This window comes from Bubalus bubalis, chromosome 10 (genome assembly GCF_019923935.1).
Source record: "Bubalus bubalis isolate 160015118507 breed Murrah chromosome 10, NDDB_SH_1, whole genome shotgun sequence".
NCBI lineage: Eukaryota > Metazoa > Chordata > Mammalia > Artiodactyla > Bovidae > Bubalus > Bubalus bubalis.
In genome coordinates this window covers 20,695,688-20,721,115 of record NC_059166.1, presented here as the reverse complement: position 1 = coordinate 20,721,115, position 25,428 = coordinate 20,695,688, and the positions used below count along the sequence as shown (strand labels likewise).

General features: G+C 38.1%; 1 pseudogene; it reads right to left on the bottom strand.

The window, feature by feature from the left end:
- Positions 1-14,455: 14,455 nt before the first annotated feature.
- On the bottom strand, positions 14,456-15,415 carry LOC112587387 (annotated as a pseudogene).
- Between the last annotated feature and the right edge of the window lie 10,013 nt (positions 15,416-25,428).

Genomic DNA, 25,428 nt, shown 5'->3' with positions numbered 1-25,428 from the left:
GGCAGATTGTAGATCTTTGTAGCCTTTGACCAATTCAGTAAATGTTAATGTGTGTGTGTTAGCTGCTCAGTCACGTCAGACTCTATACAACCCCATGGACTGTAGCCCACCAGGCTCCTCTGTCCATGAGATTCTCCAGGCAAGAATTCCGGAGAGGATTGCCATGCCCTCCTCCAAGGGATCTTCCGGACCCAGGGATGAACCTGGGTCCCCTGCATTGCAGGCGAACTCTTTACCATCTGAGCCACAAAGCTGCTAACTATTAATGGAATCTTCTAATTTATCACCTTAGTAAGTCACTTGCATCATCTGTAACTCTCAACTCACTTAAATCTAGTCAACTTTCTGGCAGTACTCCTTAAGTGTCAGAGCTGATTCCTCTACTAGACTGTAAATACCTTGAAGGCAGATTCTGAGGCTGGATATTTTTCTGCACACCAATGCACCTAGAATGGTGATATGTGCAGGGTAAGTTCTCAGTCATAATTAGTTAAGCAAAGATGAATGCTTTCTAGCCTTATCACTTTATTGATTCAGTGCTATCAAGGGAAGCTAACCTGCTTTTTAACCTTGAGGCAGCCTGTGACAATATGACTATAAGTGCTTTCTCCTCCCCTCGCCTCAGTGTCCCTCTAATGTGCGGTTACTACAGTGAGCTCAGTTTGCAGGGTTTCCCTTGATGTCGTTCCTGCAGTGTATTGCCCTGTCACCAGGAGAAGGACCTTCTTTGACCCCTTTTATTTTCCCTCATCTGGGATTAAAAGCATTTAGCATGCTCTTGAGATTTTCTATTATCTATTTTAAATAGCATTGTTCTCCTATTGAGACAAAACACAGAAATTCACTAAAGGAGCAATATGTAAAATAGAGACACCCATGCAAAATGTAGTAGTATACTAGCTTAAGCAACAATTTTGCTACTGTCAGTTTTTGCATAATTTTCTCTGGCTTTAATACGCGTTCACTTACCTACAGTGCTTCCAAGCACTGAAAAAGAGCCCCAGAGCATGGCTAGGCTGAGATTCCTTACAGACTTCCTATAGGCAATTAGAGCCTTGTCTCCTATGGACCTGAGGTGAGTGTTCTTGCTGGAGCCTTCATCTTTCAAGTCTGAAGTGGAATTGAGATTGTTCCAGAAATTCTGAGCACTCCTGGAAAAGCACTAAGTCCTTTTCAATGGTTGTTGGTTTTATTTCCTTTAATCACCACTCAGTTACATTTATCTTACAAAACAGTAGCTATTTGTATTGGGAAAGTATTGGGAAAATGGATACTTAAAATATATCCATGAAATCTAGGAGGCATGTTTCCTGTCTTTCTTACCAGAGAACCCAGTTTCCAAATTCAGGACGTGGTTTTTTTACTTATACATAGGGGTGTGTTTTTCTTCTTATAGGTCTCTCTGGTTTTCTAACTGCTGTTGTTGTTCAGCTGCCAAGTCGTATCCAACTCTTTGCAACCCCATGGACTGTGGCATGCCAGGCTTCCCTGTCCCTCACCATCTCCTGGAGTTTGCCCAAGTTCGTGGCCATTGAATTGGTGATGTCATCCAACCATCTCATCCTCTGTCACCCCCTTCTTCCGCTTTCAGTCTTTCCCAGCATCAGGGTCTTTTCCAATGAGTAACCTGTTCACATCAGGTGGCCAAAGTACTGAAGCTTCAGCTTCAGCATCAGTCCTTCCAACAAGTATTCAGCGTTGATTTCCATTAAGACTGACTAGTTTGATCTCCTCACTTTCCAAGGAATGTCTCCAGAACCACAGTTCAAAAGCATCAATTCTTCCGCACTCAGCTTTCTTTACAGCCCAGCTCTCACATCCATACATGACTACTGGAAAGACCATAGCGTTGACTATATGAATCTTTGTCAGCAAAGTGATGTCTTTGCTTTTTAACACACTGTCTAGATTTGTCATAACTTTCCTGCCAAGAAGCAATTGTCTAATTTCATGGCTACAGTCACCATCCACCGTGATTTTAGAGGCCAAGAAGAGGAAATCTGTCACTGATTCTACATTTTCCCTTTCTATTTGCCATGAAGTGATGGGACCTGATGCCATGATCTTGGTATTTTTAATATTTAGTTTTAAACCAGTTTTTTTCCACTCTCCTCCTTTACTCTCATCAAGAGGCTCTTTAGTTCCTCTTTGCTTTCTGTCAGTAGAGTTGTATCATATGCATATCTGTGGTTGATATTTCTCCTAACACATCCAGCCCAGTATTTTGCATGATGTACTCTGCATATAAGTAACAGGGTGACAATAAACAGCCTTGTCATTCTCCTTTCTTAATCCTGAACCAGTCAGTTGTTCCATACAGGATTCTAACTTGTTGCTTCTTAACCAGCATACAGGTTTTTCAGGAGACAGGTAAAATGGTCTGGTCTTCCCATTTCTTTAAGAATTTCCAGAGTGTTATGATCCACAGTTAAAGGCTTTAGTGTACAATAAAACAAAGATAAATGTTTTTCTGAAATTCCCCTGATTTCTGTATGATCCAGCAAATGTTGGCAATTTGATCTCTGGTTCCTCTGCCTTTTCTAAACCCCACCTGAACATCTGGAAGTTCTCGGTTCATATACTGCTGAAGCCTAGCTTGGAGGATTTTGAGCACAACCTTACTAGCATGGGCTGCTGCTGCTGCTAAGTCGCTTCAGTCGTGTCAGACTGTGTGACTCCATAGACAGCAGCCCACCAGGCTCTACCATCCCTGGGATTCACCAAGCAAGAACACTGAAGTGGGTTGCCATTTCCTTCTCCAATGCATTAAAGTGAAAAGTGAAAGTGAAGTTGCTCAGTCGTGTCTGACTCTTGCAACCCCACGGACTTCAGCCTACCAGAGATGAGTGCAATTGTCTGGTGGCTTGCACAGTCTTTAGTACTGTCCTTCTTGGGAATTGGGATAAGGATTGGCCTTTTCCAGTCCTGTGGACACTGCTGGATTTTCCAAATTTGCTGACATATTGAGTGCAGCACTTAAATAGCATCATCTTTTAGGATGTTAAATAGCTCTGTTGGAATTCAAGTACATCCAATAGATTTATTGGCAGCAGTGCTTCCTAAGGCCCACTTACTTCACATTCCAGAATGTCTAGCCCTGGGTGAGAGACTATACCATCTTGGTTATCCGGGTAATTAAGATCTTTTTTGTACAGTTCTTCTGTGTCTTCTTTCCATTTCTTTTGGATCTCTTCTGCTCCTATTAGGTCTTTTCTAATTACTGAGTCATAAACATAAGAGTTTCTCATTTATGTAATTGTTTACTTATATTGATTTAATATATGGTCTGATATTAGGGCTTTCCTGATGGCTCAGATGGCAAAGAAAGTGAAAGTGAAAGTCTTAGTTGCTCAGTGTCCCAGACTCTGCAAGTCCACGGACCGCAGCCCACTTCTCTGCAGGTGCTTCTTTTGCAGCCCACTGCAGGCTCTTCTCTGTCAATGGGATTTTCCAGGCAAGGACACTGGAGTGGTTTGCCATTTCTTTTTTCAGGGGATCTTCCTGACCCAGGGATTGAACCCTGGTCTCCTGTACTACAGGCAAATTCTTTACCCAGTGAGCTACAGGGAATCTTTCGGTTAGTATTTAATTTGCTTTCTTCATTTTATGCTGCATCTGTCTTTTGTTTTCAGACAGCTGTACATTTTCAAGTGCTTTCAAGGACACATTTATATATGAATATATATGCTATATATTATAACTTTATTATGTATTGTGTTATATTCACTATATTATACATGAGCAATATATATTATTCATATGCATATTTCCATTAGTCACATTAACACTTTGAAATAGCTAGAGCAAATTTTCTAATGTGGAAATTGAAAATCAAAGAAGTGATGTGACTGCCAACCCAACTAGCTGATAGATGACAATGTTCATACTGAAATGTGGGTGCAATAATTCAAAACTCAGTGTACTTTGATCATCTTCTTCTATCAGAATGTGCTCCCTACCATCCCAGAGATGACATGTGCCTGCCTTCTGTCTGTATTCACCCAGTTCCTTCTCTCTGCCAATCACAAGATGACCCATTTTCCCAGGCTCAGTTCAAGGTCACCTCCTTCTTGAAAGCAATCTCTGACAAGCCAGTCTGGAGTTATTTTTCAACATAATAACAAATACTTGTTATTCATGCCTTTTGTATTTACTCATAAGTTCTTTATGTCATTATTTGACTACGCTAAATTAGATATTTAGAGATAAGGTAAAAAACGTAGACCTTGAAGTCACCTGAACTTGAGTTCAAGTCTTTACACCACTTACCAGTTTTTTGATCTTATACATCTGTTAATTCCTAAGTGAACTGAGGATTTATTAATTCATTTCAACGTATCCGTTGAATGCCTACTATGTACTTGGTAAGCAAAGTAGTGAACAAAATACAACAGAGTATGAGGGAGATAGACTAATAAATAATAGAATGTAAGCAAGTGTTAAATGATTTTTAAAAATAAAACTAAATGATGAAGTAGTGACTATGGGGTCTACATTAGAAATGGCCAGGAAGTTTGCCCTAAAGAAGTTTATGCTTTGCCTGAGACCTGACCCATATGCAGAATCAGCCTTGCAAAGACATGATGAGTTCTCCAGGCAGGGAGACTTGGAAGGGCTAAGTCCTTGAGGTTTGGGATAGGTTAACTTCTCAGAGGAGCAGAAGAAAGGCCAGTCTGGCTGGAGTATAGTGAGCAAGGACTGTGATCATACTGGTAGGGCTGAGTTTGCTGAGGAGAGGAGGAATCAAATCATGTGAGGACTTTAGTGTTGGTAAGGAGTTTGGGTTTTATTCTAATTGTCATAGGAAATCAGTGGAGAGAACAACAAAACCCCCATACAGTTGAGGGTGCTGAATGGGTTGACAAAGAAAAGCAGTTAGCACAATGCCTGCATTTTTATCCCACCTTCATATATTGGATTGGCCAAAATGTTCATTCAGATTTTTTACAACATCTAACAGAAAAACCTGGACAAACGTTTTGGCCAACCCAATGTATATTTTATTATAACTACATTGTTGCTGCTGTTGCTGCTAAGTCACTTCAGTCATGTCCGACTCTGTGCGACCCCATGGACTGCAGCCTACCAGGCTTCTCCATCCATGGGATTCTCCAGGCAAGAACACTGGAATGGGTTGCCATTTCCTTCTCCAATGCATGAAAGTGGAAAGTGAAAGTGAAGTCGCTCAGTTGTGTCTGACTCTTAGTGACCCCATGGACTGCAGCCTACCAGGCTTCTCCGTCCATGGGATTTTCCAGGCAACAGTACTGGAGTGGGGTGCCATTGCCTTCTCCCATAACTACATTGTAAACTCTTTAAATGCAAGGAATATTTGCTCTTTTACCCTCTAAAATGTGATGCACGGTGACACAGAAAACCTGGTAGGGTTCATTACATATGTCAGCCTAGTGTGCTGCTCATCAATAGCCTTCTAAGGTAGAGATTTCTGCTGTTCTCAGTAATTCAAGCAAACTGCCTGATTCTGCCTGTTCAACATCACCTCATACACATGAGGTCACCAGTAAGTTCTGTAATAGCAACTTGTGTGTAGGGAGTATGATAAGGATGCATAATTCTCACATTAATCTATATTTAATTGCCATTCTGGAAAAAAATCATTGACTTCTATATAGTTATCCAAAAAGAGAGAGAGTGAAAGAACAACATAAATATAATGGATGAAGACTCTGTTTAGCATTTTGAAAAAGCAATATCTTCAGAAGAGTTTTTCTTTCTTTTGATTTGCTGTACCATCTGCTATCTGCTTTTCAGATAAGCAGTACCAGTGAGTTCCTTATTGAGATACATACTGTTACTTAGACCTTGAAAGTTTATTTCTTTTTGGAAATGCCAAAGTGTATGATTTTTTTCTTTGCTTCAGAGCATGTATTTTTTTCTTTCTGACAGAAGAGAGATCAAGATAGAAACCCCTCTATCTGGGCTTCCCTGGTAAAGATTTCTTTCTGAAGGACAGCTTCCCAAGAGCCATTTGTCACTGTTTCTATGCATAAGAAGTGGGAAAACTCTTACTTTTTCCCTTTGTACGTTCACATTCAGATCACTCACTCAGAGACACGCACTGATTTTTAAATTGCTGTTTGGAATTAGAGATGCCTCTTGGGTTTCATGCAACTCCAAAACTGAGCCAATTCAGCTCTCCCCTGAATTGGTGGCCCTTTTTGTTGTTTTCTCTCATTTTCTTCATAGACGGTCACCTTCAGATGACGAATAGGTATGCTGGCTTTAACTTCAACATACATTAAAAAATCTGTTTGATTTTTAACTATCTATTTAGCTGCAGAAATAATCAATAGAGAGAATAAAACTTTAATAGGTTAAAGACAAACCATTATTTGATGAAATGTTCTTTTCATCTCCTTAAGTCTTCAAGCTCCATACTTCTTTTTGACAGACACATCAAGTAAAATCCACTAGTAAGACAGAAGGAAAGCCATGAAATCAAAAGCACTTTTATTCCTTTGATTTATCTAGTCTTTAGTTGTTTTAAGTGAGATTTAACTTTTGTTTCCCAGCTCAAATTGGAACTTCTTGAAGGCACAGATCATGCCCTGTAGTCCTGTCTTTTTCCTGGTGCCAAGTTTTTGTCAAGAAACTAAACACACACACAGTAAATTGTATAGGATACTTCGAGCCACTAGAATTGTATTGTTGTTCGATGACTCCCTCTGGCAGCTTAGACCCTTACAGTATCCCACTTGTCACAGTAATTAAACTACATTTAACTTCTGAGCTCTTGAACTTGACAGTCCAAGAAGATATAGAGTACTAACAGGGCCTTACTTGTGCTAACTACATTGCTGCATTTGTGTTGTTAATTCAGCCCTCCACATAAGCATACATATATATATTTTAAATGGAAAATATCAAAAGAGATTATCTAAATTTCTTTCTCTCTTAAATTTCCAAAGAGCAGAACTGCATTCTTTGAAGCTTTTAAATAAAGTCAAGGGTGAGATGATGTTTTGATGTCTAGAACATTGACAGTTTTTCTCTCTAAGCTTTTTTTTTTTGCCATGAAGCTTATGAATAATGGTAAAACAAATGATACTTTTTAGAATAAGGTCTTATGAAAATAAAAATATATGATACAATTCTCTTAGGTATATTATGAAAGATTTGACAGCAGATCATTAGCTTGGAGCTATTTCATATGTAAGAGAGTGAGTCTGGGGCAGGTGGTTTGAGTCATTAGTCCTGAATCCTTTCTCTGGACTGAGAAATGCCTTGTATGGACATGGTTTCTTGCCATAAGTCTCAAAAATTAAGCTGTTGACTCCTCCTAAATCTTAACTACCCTTAGTAAAATTTTGGATCTATGTATTGAGTTCCTCAAATCATTATTGTGTTTGCTTGTAATAACATGTTGAAACTGAAAGAAGGAATACAGAGGATGCGTATTCACACTTGGAACTGTGAACTCTGCTTAGTTTTACTACCTCAAGTGTTTTGGAAAGGCAGATCTCATTTATTAAAAACAGCTCTGTTATTAAGAACGCTGTTTTATGATTTCAGTATAAGGATGATTTTTAGAGCCTGTTAAATTGAGAAAAGCCTAGTGAGTAATGAATGCTGAAAGTTGTAAAGAGTTTGAAATGGATATCCTTCTACTTTGGTGAATAATGAATTCTGAAAGCTACACTTTGAAATGCATATCCTACTTTGATGATAGATTGCTCTACCACACACTGGCAAGCAATCTAGCATATGTATTGACAATTAAAATATCTATAATGGTTTCTGATAAATTCTGTTTTTTATAGAAATAATGGGAAATATGAAGAAAATTATATACAAGAAAATTAATTGAAGTATTATGCATAATTAAAAAAGTGAAAAAAAATACACCTCAAATTAAGGGACCAACAGTTGTGGAATGCTTATGTACCTTAGGACACCTCCACTTTGTGAAATACTATATGGCCTTCAAAATCATGGCTAAATGACAACATAAGCATGATAAAACATGTTTATTATATAGTAATAAATGATAGTGTTTACTGATTAGACAGCATGTATTAAAATTACAATATTTAGTTGTATTTGGCTGATAGGATTATTTATTTATTCACTCAACAAATAAACTATGTAAATCATATATATTCTCATGTAATCCCTGAAATAATGCATTGCTACCCATTTTAAAGATGTCGATAATGCACACAAAATAAGATGCTTTAGACAAGAATTTTACTGTTTAAGTCTGTTGTCTAGTCATTATTCCAGTACTTCGGGTACTGAAGATATGGTAGGGTCTTTGTTTTTCCTTAAAAACTTATTCATTTAATCAGTTGTATGATAAAGGACTAAACCACATGAAAATTCTTTGAATAACCCAGAAAATCTACACTTCAGGTGCTATTATATTTCTAGTAAAATCCTGATTGATGCAATTGTTATTTATGAGGGAAAACTGAACAACTTCCCTCAGTCTTATAGATTTTTAAAGTGCTACCTGTGTGACTTTAGGTATGTTAGTTAACTTTTCTGTGGTTCACTTCTTCATCTTAAAATGATGATAATAATCATATAGTTGCTTTGAGGATTAAATGAGTATGTGTGTGTGTGTGTGTGTACATCATGCTTAGAGCAGTGCTTGGTTCATAGTGAGTCCTCAATATGTGGCAACCACTACCACAGTTCTGCAGATCTAGTTGTAGCTTTATATTCTCATTATTTATTCTTTCTTCATGTTGCTTAATTATATTGTCTTCTATTCTTCAAATTAATTTCAGCACTGAACGTTAAATTTCAGTAAAAAAAGCATTGAGAATTAAGCTATAATTTTATAATACTGTTTTCCCATTCATATAGGTCTCAGTTCAGTTCAGTTCAGTCGCTCAGTCGTGTCCAACTGTTTGCCATCCCGTGATTCATAGCCAGGCCTCCCTGTCCATCACCAACTCCCGGAGTTCACTCAAACTCATGTCCATCGAGTCGGTGATGCCATCCAGCCATCTCATCCTCTGTCGTCCCCTTCTCCTCCTGCCCTCAAGTCCTCCCAGCATCAGGATCTTTTCCAATGAGTCAACTCTTCACATGAGGTGGCGAAAGTACTGGAGTTTCAGCTTCAGCATCAGTCCTTTCAATGAATATTCAGGACTGATTTCCTTTATGATGGACTGGTTAGATCTCCTTGCAGTCCAAGGGACTCTCAAGAGTCTTCTCCAATACCACAGTTCAAAAACATCAATTCTTCGGCACTCAGCCTTCTTCACAGTCCAACTCTCACATCCATACATGACCACTGGAAAAACCATAGCCTTGACTAGACGGACCTTTGTTGGCAAAGTAAATGTCTCTGCTTTTGAATATGCTATCTAGGTTGGTCATAACTTTCCTTCCAAGGAGTAAGCATCTTTTAATTTCATGGCTGCAGTCACCATCTGCAGTGATTTTGGAACCCCCCCAAATAAAGTCTGGCACTGTTCCCACTGTTTCCCCATCTATTTCCCATGAAGTGATGGGACCAGATGCCATGATCTTCGTTTTCTGAATGTTGAGCTTTAAGCCCACTTTTTCACTCTCCACTTTCACTTTCATCAAGAGGCTCTTTAGTTCTTCACTTTCTGCCATAAGGGTGGTGTCATCTGCATATCTGAGGTGATTGATATTTCTCCTGGCAATCTTGATTCCAGCTTGTGCTTCTTCCAGCCCAGCGTTTCTCATGATGTACTCTGCATAGAAGTTAAATAAGCAGGGTGACAATATACAGCCTTGACGAACTCCTTTTCCTATTTGGAACCAGTCTGTTGTTCCATGTCCAGTTCTAACTGATGCTTCCTGACCTGCATATAGGTTTCCCAAGAGGCAGGTCAGGTGGTCTGGTATTCCCATCTCTTGAAGAATTTTCCACAGTTTATTGTAATCCACACAGTCAAAGGCTTTGGCATAGTCAACAAAGCAGAAATAAATATTTTTCTGGAACTCTCTTGCTTTTTTGATGATCCAGCGGATGTTGGCAATTTGGCCTCTGGTTCCTCTACCTTTTCTAAAACCAGCTTGAACATCTGGAAGTTCACAGTTCACGTATTGCTGAAGCCTGGCTTGCAGAATTTTGAGCATTACTTTCCTAGCGTGTGAGATGAGTGCAATTGTGCGGTAGTTTGAGCATTCTTTGGCATTGCCTTTCTTTGGGATTGGAATGAAAACGGACCTTTTGCAGTCCTGTGGCTATTGCTGAGTCTTCCAAATTTGCTGGCATGTTGAGTGCAGCACTTTCACAGCATCATCTTTCAGGATTTGAAATAGCTCAACTGGAATTCCATCACCTCCACTAGCTTTGTTCGTAGTGATGCTTTCTAAGGCCCACTTGACTTCACATTCCAGGATGTCTGGCTCTGGGTGAGTGATCACACCATAGTGATATGTCTAGCACATTTCTTGTTCAGTTTATTCCTAGTAATTTTAGGTTTACTACTTCATTTGTTAATTAGATTTTTTTCCAGAATATTTCTTAATTGGTTAAAGTAAAGCTATTGATTTTGGTTGGATGTTCTTGTATCTGATCAACAATATGTACTTTTGTTTTAGTTCTAACTTTTTCTAGTCTATCTCTGGTATTAACTAGCACACAAACGTAGTTTATAAAATAACTTTTGTTACTTTTCAGCTAATATTTAATGACTCATCTCTTTTCTTGTCTTATTGCCTATGAATAATTTTTTTTCTTGTCATTTGCATTGGCTATAAACAATGCCATATAATTACACTGTAGTTACAGTATATAACTGCATTTCTACGAAGAAACAAAGGCATTTCATTGTTTTTAAGATCTTTTCAGATTTTGCCTATTAATATTTTAAAATTTGTATTTGATAGGTACCATTCATCAACTTGAGAGATATCTCACCCATCTTTGTGTGCATGTGTACTCAGTTGCTCAGTCATGTCCAACTCTGCAAACCCATGGACTGTGGCCTATCAGACTCCTCTGTCCATGGGATTTTTCAAACAAGAATACTGGAGTGGGCTGTCATTTCCTCCTCCAGGGGATCTTCCTGACCCAGGGATCGAACCCCTATCTCCTGCATTGGTAGGCGGATTCTTTATGACTGATCCACCTGAGAAGCCCATTGCCCATCTTTAACTCAGTTTAATTTTTAGAACTCAAGAATAAGTCTTGAATTTTATCAATGACTTTTTCTTCATGTCAGGGTGATTATGTAATTAAATAGCTAACACTTTGACTCTAATATATTTTTAATGTTGACTGAGCCTTTTATTTCTTGACTCAATCCAGGCTGATAATTGAATATAATCTTTTGACATCCTTCTGTATTTTGTTCTCTTATATATTGTATTTAGGAACTTTTCATCTAATTTTCATGAGAGATCAGAATTCATAATATATTATATGTATGTATGCACATGTGTATTACATTTTTTCAGTTTCATAATCAATTTTGAATGCTTTCCTAGACTCAAACACAAAGTTTTCTAACTTCCACTTCTTACTATTGTTTAGTTTGTGGGTTTGATAAAATTTTCCTGGAAAGGAATCTGAGCTTAGTATATTTTGTGGGGAGATAAATCTTTAATTTTATTTTTAATTCCTTCTGTGGTTATTGGTTTATTAATTTTTTTTTCAATTCTTGTTAGGGCAACATGGAAATTTATATTATCTCCCATTCCATATAGATTTTAAGGTTTTGGCATAAGGTTGTATCTCATTAAAAAAATCTTCTGCTTATCTATCACTATATCTCCACCCCTCACTTTAATTCTCAATGTAGTTCACTTGTGTTTTTGTTTTCTTTCTTTGCTTTTTCTCTTGATCAAATATGGAAGAGATCAGTCCATTTTGTTTATTTTTTTAAAGTCTAATATTGATTTTATTTTTGTTGTGTTTATTTTGCTATGTTTTCTATTTTATTAATATCTGTTGTTTTCAATTTTCCTTAATTTCATTTTGGTTTATTTTTTCTAGATTTTTGAAGTGGAGGCTTATCTATTAATATTTTGAGGACATTTGATTTGGATAGACAATTATGTTTATTATATCCTCTTTTACAGTCATATAATTATTTTTTGCTGTAAGCCTACTTTACTATTAATATATTACTATTGTTTCTTTTAAAAATGTTGTTGATATATGTGCCTAGTGGGTCTATCTAGCTCTTCATTTGTCACTTTTCTGTGACAAATAAAATAAATTTTATTTATTTATTTTTGTAACTTGCATATAGCTGGATATTTGTTGGTCCAATCTGAAACTTTCTGTTTTAAGAAAATCTACATATTTTATTGCAATTGCTTTTACATTATGTAGTCCTTCTTATATTATAATTGATTATTCTCTTATTTATTTTATTCTTTAATGTTTTTGGTCAGATTGGTTACATTGCATTTATTCTTTAGTCCAAAACTATCTTGATATTCTTCTATTTTAGTTCTACTAATGAATATATTTATATAAGCATATTTATCTTATGCTTTCCTGTCAGTTTCAAAGCAATAAATATCTATAGCTTTTAATCTAATCAAAAAATCATCAGAAGATCTAAATAGACCTTTCTCCAAAGAAGATATACAGATGGGCAACAGGCACACAAAAAGATACTCAAAAATTGCTGATTATTAGAGAAGTACAAATCAAAACCACAGTGAAGTATCACCTCACACCTTTCAGAATAGCTATCATCAAAAATCTACAAATAATAAATACTAGAGAGAATGTGGAGAAAAGGGAACACCTTACACTGTTGGTGGGAATGTATATTGGTGCAGCCACTATGGAAAACTGTATGGAGGTTCCTGAAAGATAATTAAAAATAAGGAATTCCAGGAATTCCTTGGGAGTCCAGTGATTAAGACTCCACACTTCCACTGCTGGGGGAATGGATTTGACTCCTGATTGGGGAACTGAGATCCCACAAGATGCACAGTGAAGCAAAAAAATAAATAAATAAATAAATAAAACCCCTAAACATAGTTAATATGTGATCCAGCAATCCCACTCCTGGTCATATATTTGAAAAGAATTAAAAACTTTTTTAAAAAATATACATTTATTTATTTTAATTGGAGGTTAATTACTTTACAATATTGTATTGGTTTTGCCATACATCAACATTTAAAAGGGTGTATGCAGTCTAGTGTTCATAGCAGCACTTTTTATAATAGCCAAGACATGGAAACAGCTCAAGTACCCATCAACAGATGATTGGCTGAGATATTACTCCGCCAAGAAAAATAATGGGATATTACCAGCCATGGAAAAAAATGAAATATTATCATTTGCAGAAACGTGGATAGACCTAGGGAATGTCATACTAAGTGAAGTAAGTCAGACAGAGAAAGACAAATATTATGTGATATCACTTATATGTGCAATCTAAAAATAATACAAATGAATTCATATACAAAGCAGGAACAGACTCACAGATATAGAAAACAAACTTATGGTTACCAAAGGGGAAATGAAGAGGAAGATGATGAAATAGGAGTATAAAATTAGCAGATTTAAATTACTATATACAAAACAAGTAACAGGATTTACTCTATGACAGGGAACTATATTTAATATCTTATAATAACCTATAAATGAAAATAATTTAAAAAATGAATCTTTTGCTGTATATCTGAAAATAACACAATATTTAAAATCAACTAGACTTCAATTAAAAAAAAAAATCTATAGCCTCCATATTCTCACTTCCGTCCCTTTCAAAGAGACTGAGAACATTCAGTTTTCCTTTTTCTTCCCCCACTTCAGGATTTTTTTAAAAATCAAGAATTTATGTTCTTGGATGTCTTTTTTAAAGAAAACCTAAAATATAAATATATACATTGTATATATGATGACACCACCATCATAGCACCAGATGACACCACTTTTATGGCAGAAAGGGAAGAGGAACTAAAGAATCTCTTGATGAAAGTGAAAGAGGAGAGTGAAAAACCTGGCTTAAATCATAGCATTCAAAAAACTAAGAGCATGGCATCTAGTCCCATCATTTCATGGCAAATAGATGGGGAAACGATGGAAACAGTGAGAGACTTTATTTTGGGGGGCTCCAAAATCACTGCAGATGGTGACTGCAGCCATGAAATTAAAAGATGCTTGCTCCTTGGAAGAAAAGCTATGACCAATCTACACAATGTATTAAAAATCAGAGACATTACTTTGCTAACAAAGGTCCATTTAGTCAAATACACACACACACAGAAGTCGCTCAGTCGTGTCCAACTCTTTGTGACCCCGTGGATTGTAGCCCACCAGGCTCCTCGGTCCATGGGATTTTCCAGGCATGAATACTGGAGTGGGTTGCTGTCCTTCTCCAGGGGATCTTTCTGACCCAGGGATCGAACCCGGGTCCCCCGCATTGTAGGCAGACGCCTTACCGTCTGAGCTACCAGGGAAGTCCATCAAAAACACAGAAGAGTAGTAGTAAGTTTGAAAAGGATGTCAGTTGAGATCTTTTATAGATGAAATCTACTTCCTAGAAGTCAACTTGCCAATTATAGGCACAGCTGGAGACAAGAGGCTGCAAAAAAAGGTCCAACTGGAAAATATCTCGGGTACCCAATTAGATCCTGTGTCTGTGGATTTAAATTGATCATCATCCACGGTGGAATAGATGTGTCCCTCCTTGCTTAGAAAATCCACAGCTAGCTTGATTGAGGCTACAGACATGTGTTGGAGTTGGTTCTTGAGATCCTGAAAGTTCAATCCTTCAGGTCTTGGGCAAGCCTTGATCAAATTCAGCTCCTGGTTCTGGGCCACAGTGAGGCCATTTGCTGGTATGAAGTTATTCCCACCGAAGTTCCCAGCTTCAGCCATTCCTGGATTGCTGATAGGCGCTCTCCCTGCTGAAGGCTGGCTGTTCGACTTGCTCAGCATCATGTGTGCATTGACTACTTCAGAATATGTGTGGTGAACTCATTCATATCCTCCAGGGGCATGATCTTAAAGGCTACCAGGCTTTTCTTGTTCTGGAAAGATCTCAGATGACCAGCCACTTTCACATATGTTTCTGGAGGGACCACAGTGTTTTTACTGCTGGCATCATCTGTGTCAACCCACTGGCGAACATCCATGGGTGCAGCTGTCTTGTCATCTATCTTGTAAACAATGTTGGTTGCAGCCTTCTCTGCATTTCTGATAATCCCCACAATAGTGACCTGTGAAATCTCAATATTTCCAATTCTGAATACTTCATCAACCAGAGTAGCAGAAAGCAGCTGAGATATGGTACAGGGTACAATGTGCTGAGCTCGAGCTCTGGATTTCTTTTCGGCCTGGGAAGCTGTAGGAGATCCAAAGCTCCCAGGGGACTGTGTGTAGCCACCGGCTCCCCTGAAAGAGGAGGTGCTATAGCTTTCAAATCCACTATTCCACATCTTCGACATGATTCCCTCAGGAGAGAGTTCCAGAAGGTTCCCGCTGGAGGGTTCGCCAAGCCACCTCAAGACCCCTGCCGCTCCCGCTGCACTGTATCCATTTAGTCAAAGCTATGGTTTTTCCAATAGTCATGTATGGATGTGAGAGTTGGACTATAAAGAAAGCTGAGCACTGAAGAATTGATGGTTTGAACTGTGGTGTTGGAGAAGACTCTTGAGAGTCCCTTGGATTGCAAGGAGATCCAACCAGTCCATCATAAAGGAAAGTCCTGAATATTCATTGGAGGGACTGATGCTGAAGCTGAAATTCCAATACTTTGGCTACCTGAGGTAAAGAACTGACTCATTTGAAAAGACCCTGATGCTGGGAAATATTAAAGGTGGGAGGAGAAGGGGACAACAGAGGATGAAATGGTTGGATTGTGTCACTGACTCAATGGACATGAGTTTGAGTAAGCTCTGGGACTTGGTGATGGACACAGAAGCCCGGTGTGCTGCAGTCCAGGGGGCTGCAAAGAGTCAGACATGACTGAGCAACTGAACTGAACTGTATCAATGTATGGATGTGAGAGTTGGACCATACAGAAGGCTGAACACCAAAGAATTGATGCTTTTGAACTGTGGTGTTGGGAAAGACTCTTGAGACTCCCTGGACTGCCAGGAGATCAAACCAGTCAATCCTAAAGGATATTAGTCCTGAATATTCATTGGAAGGACTGATGCTGAATTTAAAGCTCCAATACTTTGGCCACCTGATGTGAAGAGCCAAGTCATAAGAAAAGACCTTGATGCTGAGAAAGATTGAAGGCAGGAGGAGAAGAAGACAGCAGAGGAAGAGATGGTTGGATGGCATCACTGATTCAATGGACACGAGTTTGAGCAAGCTCCAGGAGATTGTGAAGAACAGGAAAACATGGCATGCTGCAGTCCAAGGAGTCAAAAAAGAAGGGCATTACTGAGTGACTGAACAACAGCAATAGCCTGTGAACCCATCACTACAATCAGAGTAAAAAACTTATCAAATTGCCTCTTTGATTTAGTAGATTCATTATTTTCTGTATGACATCTTTTCAAATCTCTAAGAATTCTGTTTATCTTTAGGGTATCTTCTGTTTCTTATATGAGGTTTGTTTCCTTAGATATGAATTCTCTGGTTGTTCTAACACCTGTTTTGGCATTGTTGACTTTTCTGTGGTATTTGTATTTATAATTGAGGGTTGAGGTTGGTGAGTAATGATAGTTAGAGATGGTTCTCCCTGAGAAAGTGAATAAAATAATTCCTTCCATGAGTGAATTTAGATTCTATTTATGGAGGAGTTTTGTGTAGAGAGAGGGTACATGATGGTGACCAGAAAGATATTTCTTCTAGATTACCCAGAGAGTTTGCTTAGTACTGGTATGGGCTGCCATACATCTATCTATTAAGGGAACCAGAAGTTACCTGGGGGTACCACTGAGATATTCTTCTTTTGTTTCAATAACTTCTGTAAGTTTCTTAGGGCAGATCCTTAATTTTATTTAGATAAATTTTCTTGAGGATTTAGTGAGGGTCATGATACTATCAGCAGTTCAACTTTCCATTCCACTACAGTTCACCATTCCACTGCCTGACTGTGCTTTTAGTCCCTGCTGTCTTTGATATTGGTGTTTTCTTGGGTTCTGAAAAGAAAGAACACACTTCTTTAGTACTGTTCTTTTATGCGTTTTCAGTGCTACAGGTTCAGCTCTATCAGATTTTACTACCAGTCTGATCCCATCTGCCTATATCTTTTAGAAATTCTCTACTATTCTTGTCTGCCCCTGGCACCCTTCCCAGGTTTCTAGCGCTACCATGGATTCATTCTTATTTTTAAATCGCTTCTGTTAATTGAATGGCTCTCTGGGAAGTAAGAAAGATTAATACAGATGCTCAGATAGCCATCATAAAGCAGAAAAACAGTTTTTAATATTAGCAAAACAGTTTCTTCTGAGGAATAAGCATAGTTTATTTTGCAAAACTCGTAATTTTTCTTTCAATTTAAGCTTTGACTGTTTCAGAAATATTAAATGCCAGGTACTATAACACATGATTTGCACACATTTTCTATATCTTTATAGAAATTCAACATTATTTTCCTAGTTTACAGATTTTAAAAAATGCCTGAGGAGTTTGAACTAGCAAGTGCTTTTAATCAACATGATGCTTCCAAGCCATATTTTCTTTTAAAAATAATAAATTGACTTAAATATAGAACACTGGAGACTTAAACACTGCATAACCTAAAATACTAAGTTTTATGACTTTTAATTTGGTTGAAGACTACTGATAAACATAATATTTTGCTCATTGTAGATTTCAAAGAAGACAGTAAATGTTTGAATTGACTTTGGAAGCGATTGTCTCTAAATCAACTAAATATTTAATTTTTCCAAATATATTATTCTATTGACAATTATCCTTATCACTTTGTAGACAGTGATCACTATAATACATTAGTAAGTGCATATATATTTATATACATTTATATCTATATTATATGTTGGCAATAATAATTGCCATATCAGCTATATTTATTTCTGTGACACAAGGATTAGCCATACTATAATAAGCATTTCTTTTGACAAATCAACAACAATTCAATGATAATATTCATGAATAAAGATGAAAGTGAGGGCATTTTGGACCCCCCATAATTTTATTTATATATTTTTAAAAAATTTACTTATTTATTTAAAAATAAATTTATTTATTTTAATTGGAGGCTAATTACTTTATAATATTGTATTGGTTTTGCCATACATCAACATGATTCTGCCACGGGTATACACATATTCCCCATTCTGAACCCCCTCCCACCTCTCCCCCGTACCATCCCTCTGGGTCATCCCAGTGCACCAGCCCCAAGCATCCTGTATCATGCATCGAACCTGGACTGGTGATTTGTTTTATGACATTATACATATTTCAATGTCATTCTCCCAAATCATCCCACCCTCTCCCTCTCCCACAGAGTCCAAAAAACTGTTCTATACATCTGTTTCTCTTTTGCTGTCTTGTATACAGGGTTATTGTTACCATCTTTCTAAATTCCATATATATGCGTTAGTATACTGTATTAGTGTTTTTCTTTCTGGCTTACTTCACTCTGTATAATAGGCTCCAGTTTCATCCACCTCATTAGAACTGATTCAAATGTATTCTTTTTAATGGCTGAGTAATACTCCATTGTGTATATGTACCACAGCTTTCTTATCCATTCATCTGCTGATGGACATCTAGGTTGCTTCCATGTCCTGGCTATTATAAACAGTGCTGCGATGAACACTGGGGTACACGTGTCTCTTTCCCTTCTGGCTTCCTTGGTGTGTATGCCCAGCAGTGGGATTGCTGGGTCATAAGGCAGTTCTATTTCCAGTTTTTTAAGGAATCTCCACACTGTTCTCCATAGTGGCTGTACTAGTTTGCATTCCCATCAATGGTGTAAGAGGGTTCCCTTTTCTCCACACCCTCTCCAGCATTTATTTAAAGAGCAGCTTATCTCAAGCACATCATCTCTGATCATTTATAATTTAGAGAATCTAATCCAATGCATTTCTTCAGTTTGCATTAATGGCAGCAGAGTTCTTGGAAGAGAAAAATTGCTTAGGATTCTTGAAGTAAGGAATTAAAAAAAAAATTCCAGTTAGTCATTTAAGCAAAAAGAGAAAACTATCTATTAGTGATGTGAGTAAACTTATTTTGATTATCTAATGCTAATGACATCATTTACAGGAAAAAATAATTCTTTAAAATATTTTCACTTGGTGTGATTCAGTCACTCCAAATCTTGATAGGGTTGAGCTTAAGAATGATCCAGACTACTTTCTATGGTTCTTCTCTAGCTTATCTTTAGCTTATTACTTGCCAATACAGGGTCTGGAAGTAGATAAAACTATATTTACTATTCCCATCTCTGAAAAATTAATTTCACTTTATTTTTAATTGATATTATTTCAATTAAGACAATTGAATATGCACAGAAATGTTTATATCTTAGTTCAGTTATTATTTGTGACTATATTTTCTCTATGTTCTGGCTATTTTGGGCCATTTGCAGTCTTGGTTATGGTATAGTTGATTTTCCTCTCTGCCTTCTTTCCTTTTTTTCCTGACCTCTTTCACTCCTTCCATCTTTCCTTCCTTCCTCTTTCTCTTCATGCCTTTCATTATTTTTTTTTCTTTCTAGCTCTCACAACTTTATTAGACTAAAGGAGTTTATTAGGCTATAAGTTTGGAGTTTAAGTCAATATTCTAAGCATATCTGAGGCTTAGTTAATAATTTTGTCTTTATCAACTCTAATAGCTCCTTTAAGCAAGTAGGCTCTTTTAATTTTCTCCTTTTCTATTCTGAATTACTATTTATGTGAATGCTTTTCATACTTGCATATGTTCCCAGTTTTTTTTCAATTCACTTTTCCAGACTCCTAATTAATGTTGAATTACTCCTTCATTTTATCACCCGGTTCTAGAAGAAAGCAGTCTAGTTTGAAAAAGCTTAAAAGCAATAGGGAAGTCAAACATTAAGTGAAAATGAATTTGTGGTTTAATTCAACTGGTGAGAGTATTTGTCTTAGCTTCTTCAAGTTCAGATTGTTTTATAATCACTTTTTAAAAAATTCATGTTGATGTATGGCAAAACCAATACAATACTGTAAAGTAATTAACCTCCAAGTAAAATAAATAAATTTAAATTAAAAAACTTTCTGAAATGATATATTGCTACCTACTGCTACTTATAGCCATAAATGAGAGAAAAATAATTTTCTGTTTCAAAGAGCTTCTACTTTATTTTTATTATTATTTTGTGTGTGTGTGTGTGTGTGTGTGTAGATTTTAGGGAGGTTCCTTTTAACGGAGATCCTAAAAGTTGGCCCAAATTGTGATACAAACTGAGTTAATCTTAATGAAGACTGAACTACATGCAAATATGATTTTATTTGGACCAACATAAGAAAAAAGGGATTATTGACAGTGAATGCTTATCCTTTATTTCTGATTCTAAAGATAGTCTACATTTATGATAAATATTTCTAAAATAGAGGAAAACATAAAGGGAAGAAAAATCAACCATAATCTCACCACCCAAAGATACTAACTGTTAACTTTTAGATATATTGCTTTCCTGTATGTTTTTGACATGTAGGTGTTTATATACAAATATACATATATTTTTGGAGAAGGCAATGGCACCCCACTCCAGTACTTTTACCTGGAAAATTCCATGGATGGAAGAGTCTGGTAGGCTGCAGTCTATGGAGTCGCTCAGAGTTGGACACGACTGAGCAACTTCACTTTCACTTTTCACTTTCATGCACTGGAGAGGAAATGGCAACCCACTCCAGTGTTCTTGCCTGGAGAATCCCAGGGACAGGGGAGCCTGGTGGGCTGCTGTCTCAGGGGTCGCACAGAGTCGGACATGACTGAAGCGACTTAGCAGCAGCAGCAGCAGCAGCATACATATATTTTAAAATATATTGTAGATATAGTTTAACTTTTAAAAATTATCAACGTTATCAGTTTAAAATAGAGCCAAGCTCATTTCCTAAAATGACTGAAGCAGGGCATCAAAATAGCCTCTGAACTAAATAATAATCTCATTTTGTACTGGTCTATTATAGAAGAGTTTTCAAATACTTACATGTTCTAAATATATAATTAGTTGTAGCATATCAGTTGAATTTGTAACTACTGGGGGAGAGGGAAAAATTCCCCTGTGTATTTGGTTATTAAAATCCTAATTTTATTTCTTAATTTGAGAAGCTCTAATAAACTTTAAGAACTAAAAAGCCTCTTGATGAAAGTGAAAGAGGAGAGTGAAAAAGTTGGCTTAAAGCTCAACATTCAGAAAACTAAGATCATGGCATCTGGTCCCATCACTTCAGGGGAAATAGATGGGAAAACAGTGTCAGACTTTATTATTTTAGGCTTCAAAATCACTGCAGATGGTGATCGCTGTCATGAAATTAAAAGACGCTTACTCCTTGGAAGGAAAGTTATGACCAACCTAGATGGCATATTCAAAAGCAGAGACATTACTTTGCCAACAAAGGTCCATCTAGTCAAGGCTATGGTTTTTCCAGTGGTCATGTATGGATGTGAGAGTTGGGCTGTGAAAAAAGCTGAGCGCCGAAGAATTGATGCTTTTGAACTGTGGTGTTGGAGAAGACTCTTGAGAGTCCTTTGGACTGCAAGGAGATCCAACCAGTCCATCCTAAAGGAGATCAGTCCTGAGTGTTCATTGGAAGGACTGAAACTCCAATATTTTGGCCACCTGATGCGAAGAGCTGACTCATTGGAAAAGACTCTGATGCTGGGAGGGATTGGGGGCAGGAGGAGAAGGGGATGATAGAGGACGAGAGGGCTGGATGGCATCACCGACTTGATGGACATGAGTCTGAGTGAACTCCAGGAGTTGGTGATGGACAGGGAGGCTTGGCATGCTGTGATTCATGGGGTCACAAAGAGTCGGACATGACTGAGTGACTGAACTGAACTGAATAAACTTTACTGAAAATTTTAGACTATGAATAAGTTGCTTTAACTATTCTGTTTTCAAACAGTTTTAGGATTTCAAGTTAATTCAAAAACCACTCCTAAAGAAAAAGAAGTTAATAGCTGTGGTGTGTGCTCCACTTTGACTAAACCACTCTCAGGAATAGGGGAAGATTCAAGGTTGTTGAAAGTACATTGCACTTAGCAAATTTAATTTTAAAAATGTCCATAAGTATATTATTACAGCCTCTTCCACAGCCTTGGAAGAAACATATTTAAGTTAGCAGCCCTAAAGCTTGCAGCTTCATTAGCTTCATATTAAAATTTTCTTGGCTCAGAAGTTAACATTGGTTTTAATTTGAGAAGCATAGTTAACATTTCACAACATTATGTTACTAAGTGTGGATTTATGCTTACTGAACTCCAAGCAAAGAGATGATATTGGGGAGAACTAAGGGATATCTAAAGGTTCTCTAACGAAGGGGCTCCTAAGTACTTGAAACTTCAGGTGATGGCTGTCTGGGGAGGCCTTACAAATAGCTGTGAAAAGAAGAGAAGCGAAAAGCAAAGGAGAAAAGGAAAGATATAAACCTCTGAATGCAGAGTTCCAAAGAATAGCAAGAAGAGATAAGAAAGCCTTCCTCAGCGATCATGCAAAGAAATAGAGGAAAACAACAGAATGGAAAAGACTAGAGATCTCTTCAAGAAAATTAGAGATACCAAGGGAACATTTCATGCAAAGATGGGCTCAATAAAGGACAGAAATGGTATGGACCTAACAGAAGCAGAAGATATTAAGAAGAGGTGGCAAGAATACACAGAAGAACTGTACAAAAAAGATCTTCACGACCCAGATAATCATGATGGTGTGATCACTGACCTAGAGCCAGACATCCTGGAATGTGAAGTCAAGTGGGCCTTAGAAAGCATCACTATGAACAAAGCTAGTGGAGGTGATGGAATTCCAGTTGAGCTATTCTAAATCCTGAAAGATGATGCTGTGAAAGTGCTGCACTCAATATGCCAGCACATCTGGAAAACTCAGCAGTGGCCACAGGACTGGAAAAAGTCAGTTTTTATTCCAATCCCAAAGAAAGGCAATGCCAAAGAATGCTCAAACTACCACACAATTGCACTCATCTCACACGCTAGTAAAATAATGCTCAAAATTCTCCAAGCCAGGCTTCAGCAATATGTGAATCGTGAACTTCCTGATGTTCAAGCTGGTTTTAGAAAAGGCAGAGGAACCAGAGATCAAATTGTCAACATCCGCTGGATCATGGAGAAAGCAAGAAAGTTCCAGAAAAGCATCTATTTCTGCTTTATTGACTATGCCAAAGCCTTTGACTGTGTGGATCACACCAAACTGTGGAAAATTCTTCAAGAGATGGGAATACCAGACCACCTGACTTGCCTCTTGAAAAATTTGTATGCATGTCAGGAAGCAACAGTTAGAACTGGACATGGAACAACAGACTTGTTCCAAATAGGAAAAGGAGTACGTCAAAGCTGTATATTGTCACCCTGCTTATTTAACTTCTATGCAGAGTACATCATGAGAAATGCTGGGCTGGAAGAAGGACAAGCTGGAATCAAAATTGCTGGGAGAAATCTCAATCACCTCAGATATGCAGATGACACCACCCTAATGGCAGAAAGTGAAGAAGAACTAAAGAGCCTCTTGATGAAGGTGAAAGAGGAGAGTGAAAAAGTTGGCTTAAAGCTCAACATTCAGAAAACGAAGATCATGGCATCTGGTCCCCTCACTTCATGGGAAATAGATGGGGAAAGAGTGGAAACAGTGTCAGACTTTATTTTTTGGGGCTCCAAAATCACTTCAGATGGTGACTGCAGCCATGAATATAAAAGATGCTTACTCCTTGGGATGAAAGTTATGACCAACCTAGACAGCATATTAAAAAGCAGAGATATTACTTTGCCAACAAAGTTTCGTCTAGTCAAGTCTACGGTTTTTCCTGTGGTCATGTATGGATATGAGAGTTGGACTGTGAAGAAAGCTGAGTGCCGAAGAATTGATGCCTTTGGACTGTGGTGTTGGAGAAGACTCTTGAGAGTCCCTTGGACTTCAAGGAGATCCAACCAGTCCATTCTGAAGGAGATCAGCCCTGGGATTTCTTTGGAAGGAATGATGCTAAAGCTGAAACTCCAGTACTTTGGCCACCTCATGCAAAGAGTTGACTCATTGAAAAGACTCTGATGCTGGGAGGGATTGGGGGCAGGAGGAGAAGGGATGACAGAGGATGAGATGGCTGGATGGCATCAATGACTCAATGGACGTGAGTCTGAGTGAACTCCAGGAGTTGGTGATGGACAGGGAGGCCTGGTGTGCTGCGATTCATGGGGTGGCAAAGAGTCTGACACGACTGAGCGACTGAACTGAACTGAACTGAACTGAAGGGATATCTAAAGGTTCTCTAACGAAGGGGCTCCTAAGTACTTGAAACTTCAGGTGATGGCCTAATGAGTGGTGTTGCATGATTAGTCCAGGGTCAGAAGTCAGGAAGGCAGTCTAAGCTGGCAGCCAAATGAAGAGACAACCAGAGCAGAAACAGAAATTCCTAAGTCAGGAGTCAAGATGTACCTGCTGTTGCCCATGGATGGTGTTTGCTTCTGAGATGTGGTTTGTGGGAGGCTGTGTGTGTGTGTGTGCGCGCGCGCTCAGTCACTTCAGTCATGTCCAACTCTTTGCAACCCTAGGAACTGTGGCCTGCCAGGCTCCTCTGTCCATGAAATTCTCCATGCAAGAATACTGGTGTGGGTGGCTATTCTCTTCTCCAGGGATCTTCCCAAACCAGGGATAAAACCCAAGTCTCTTCCTTGGACACAGATTCTTTCCATCTGAGCCACCGGGGTAGGAGGCTTCTTGAATTCAAATGATGATAGATGGGGTAAGAGCAACCTACAATGTGACAATGAGCCAGGCATATCCTCAAGACATTCTTGCTTAAGGTAACTGTCTGAGTTTGAAATTGTGACAAGAAAACATGATTCAAATTGCAAAATCTGCCTCCAAGTTCACTTGCTACCTCTTAATATCTGTGTAATCTTAGGCAAAATTCAATTTCCTAAAACTACCGTCTATGGGGTCGCACAGATTCGGACACGACTGAAGCAACTTAGCAGCAGCAGCAGCAACTTAAAATAACAAAATTACCTTTTTTCATGAATATACAATTGGATGGGACTCAGTGGGGACAACTCTCTGCTCTACTTGGCATCAGCTGGAGTGGCTCAAACTCTGGGAGCTGGAGTGACCTGTAACCTCACTTACTCACCTCTCTGTTGGTTGATGCTGACTGTGTGCTGGGACCTTGTTCTGTGGCTGGAGTACCTACACACACCCTCTCGACAATGAGGGGCTGCTTGGCTCCTTCATCCTGTGGTAACTGGTTTCCAGTGGTAGATATCTCTAGATGGCTGGGCAAAGTTGTATTGCCTGTATGACTTAGCTTCAGAAGTTATACAGGGTGACTTCAAGAGGAGGGAACACAGACTCTATTTCTCAATGCAGAAGTGACAATGTCACATTGTAA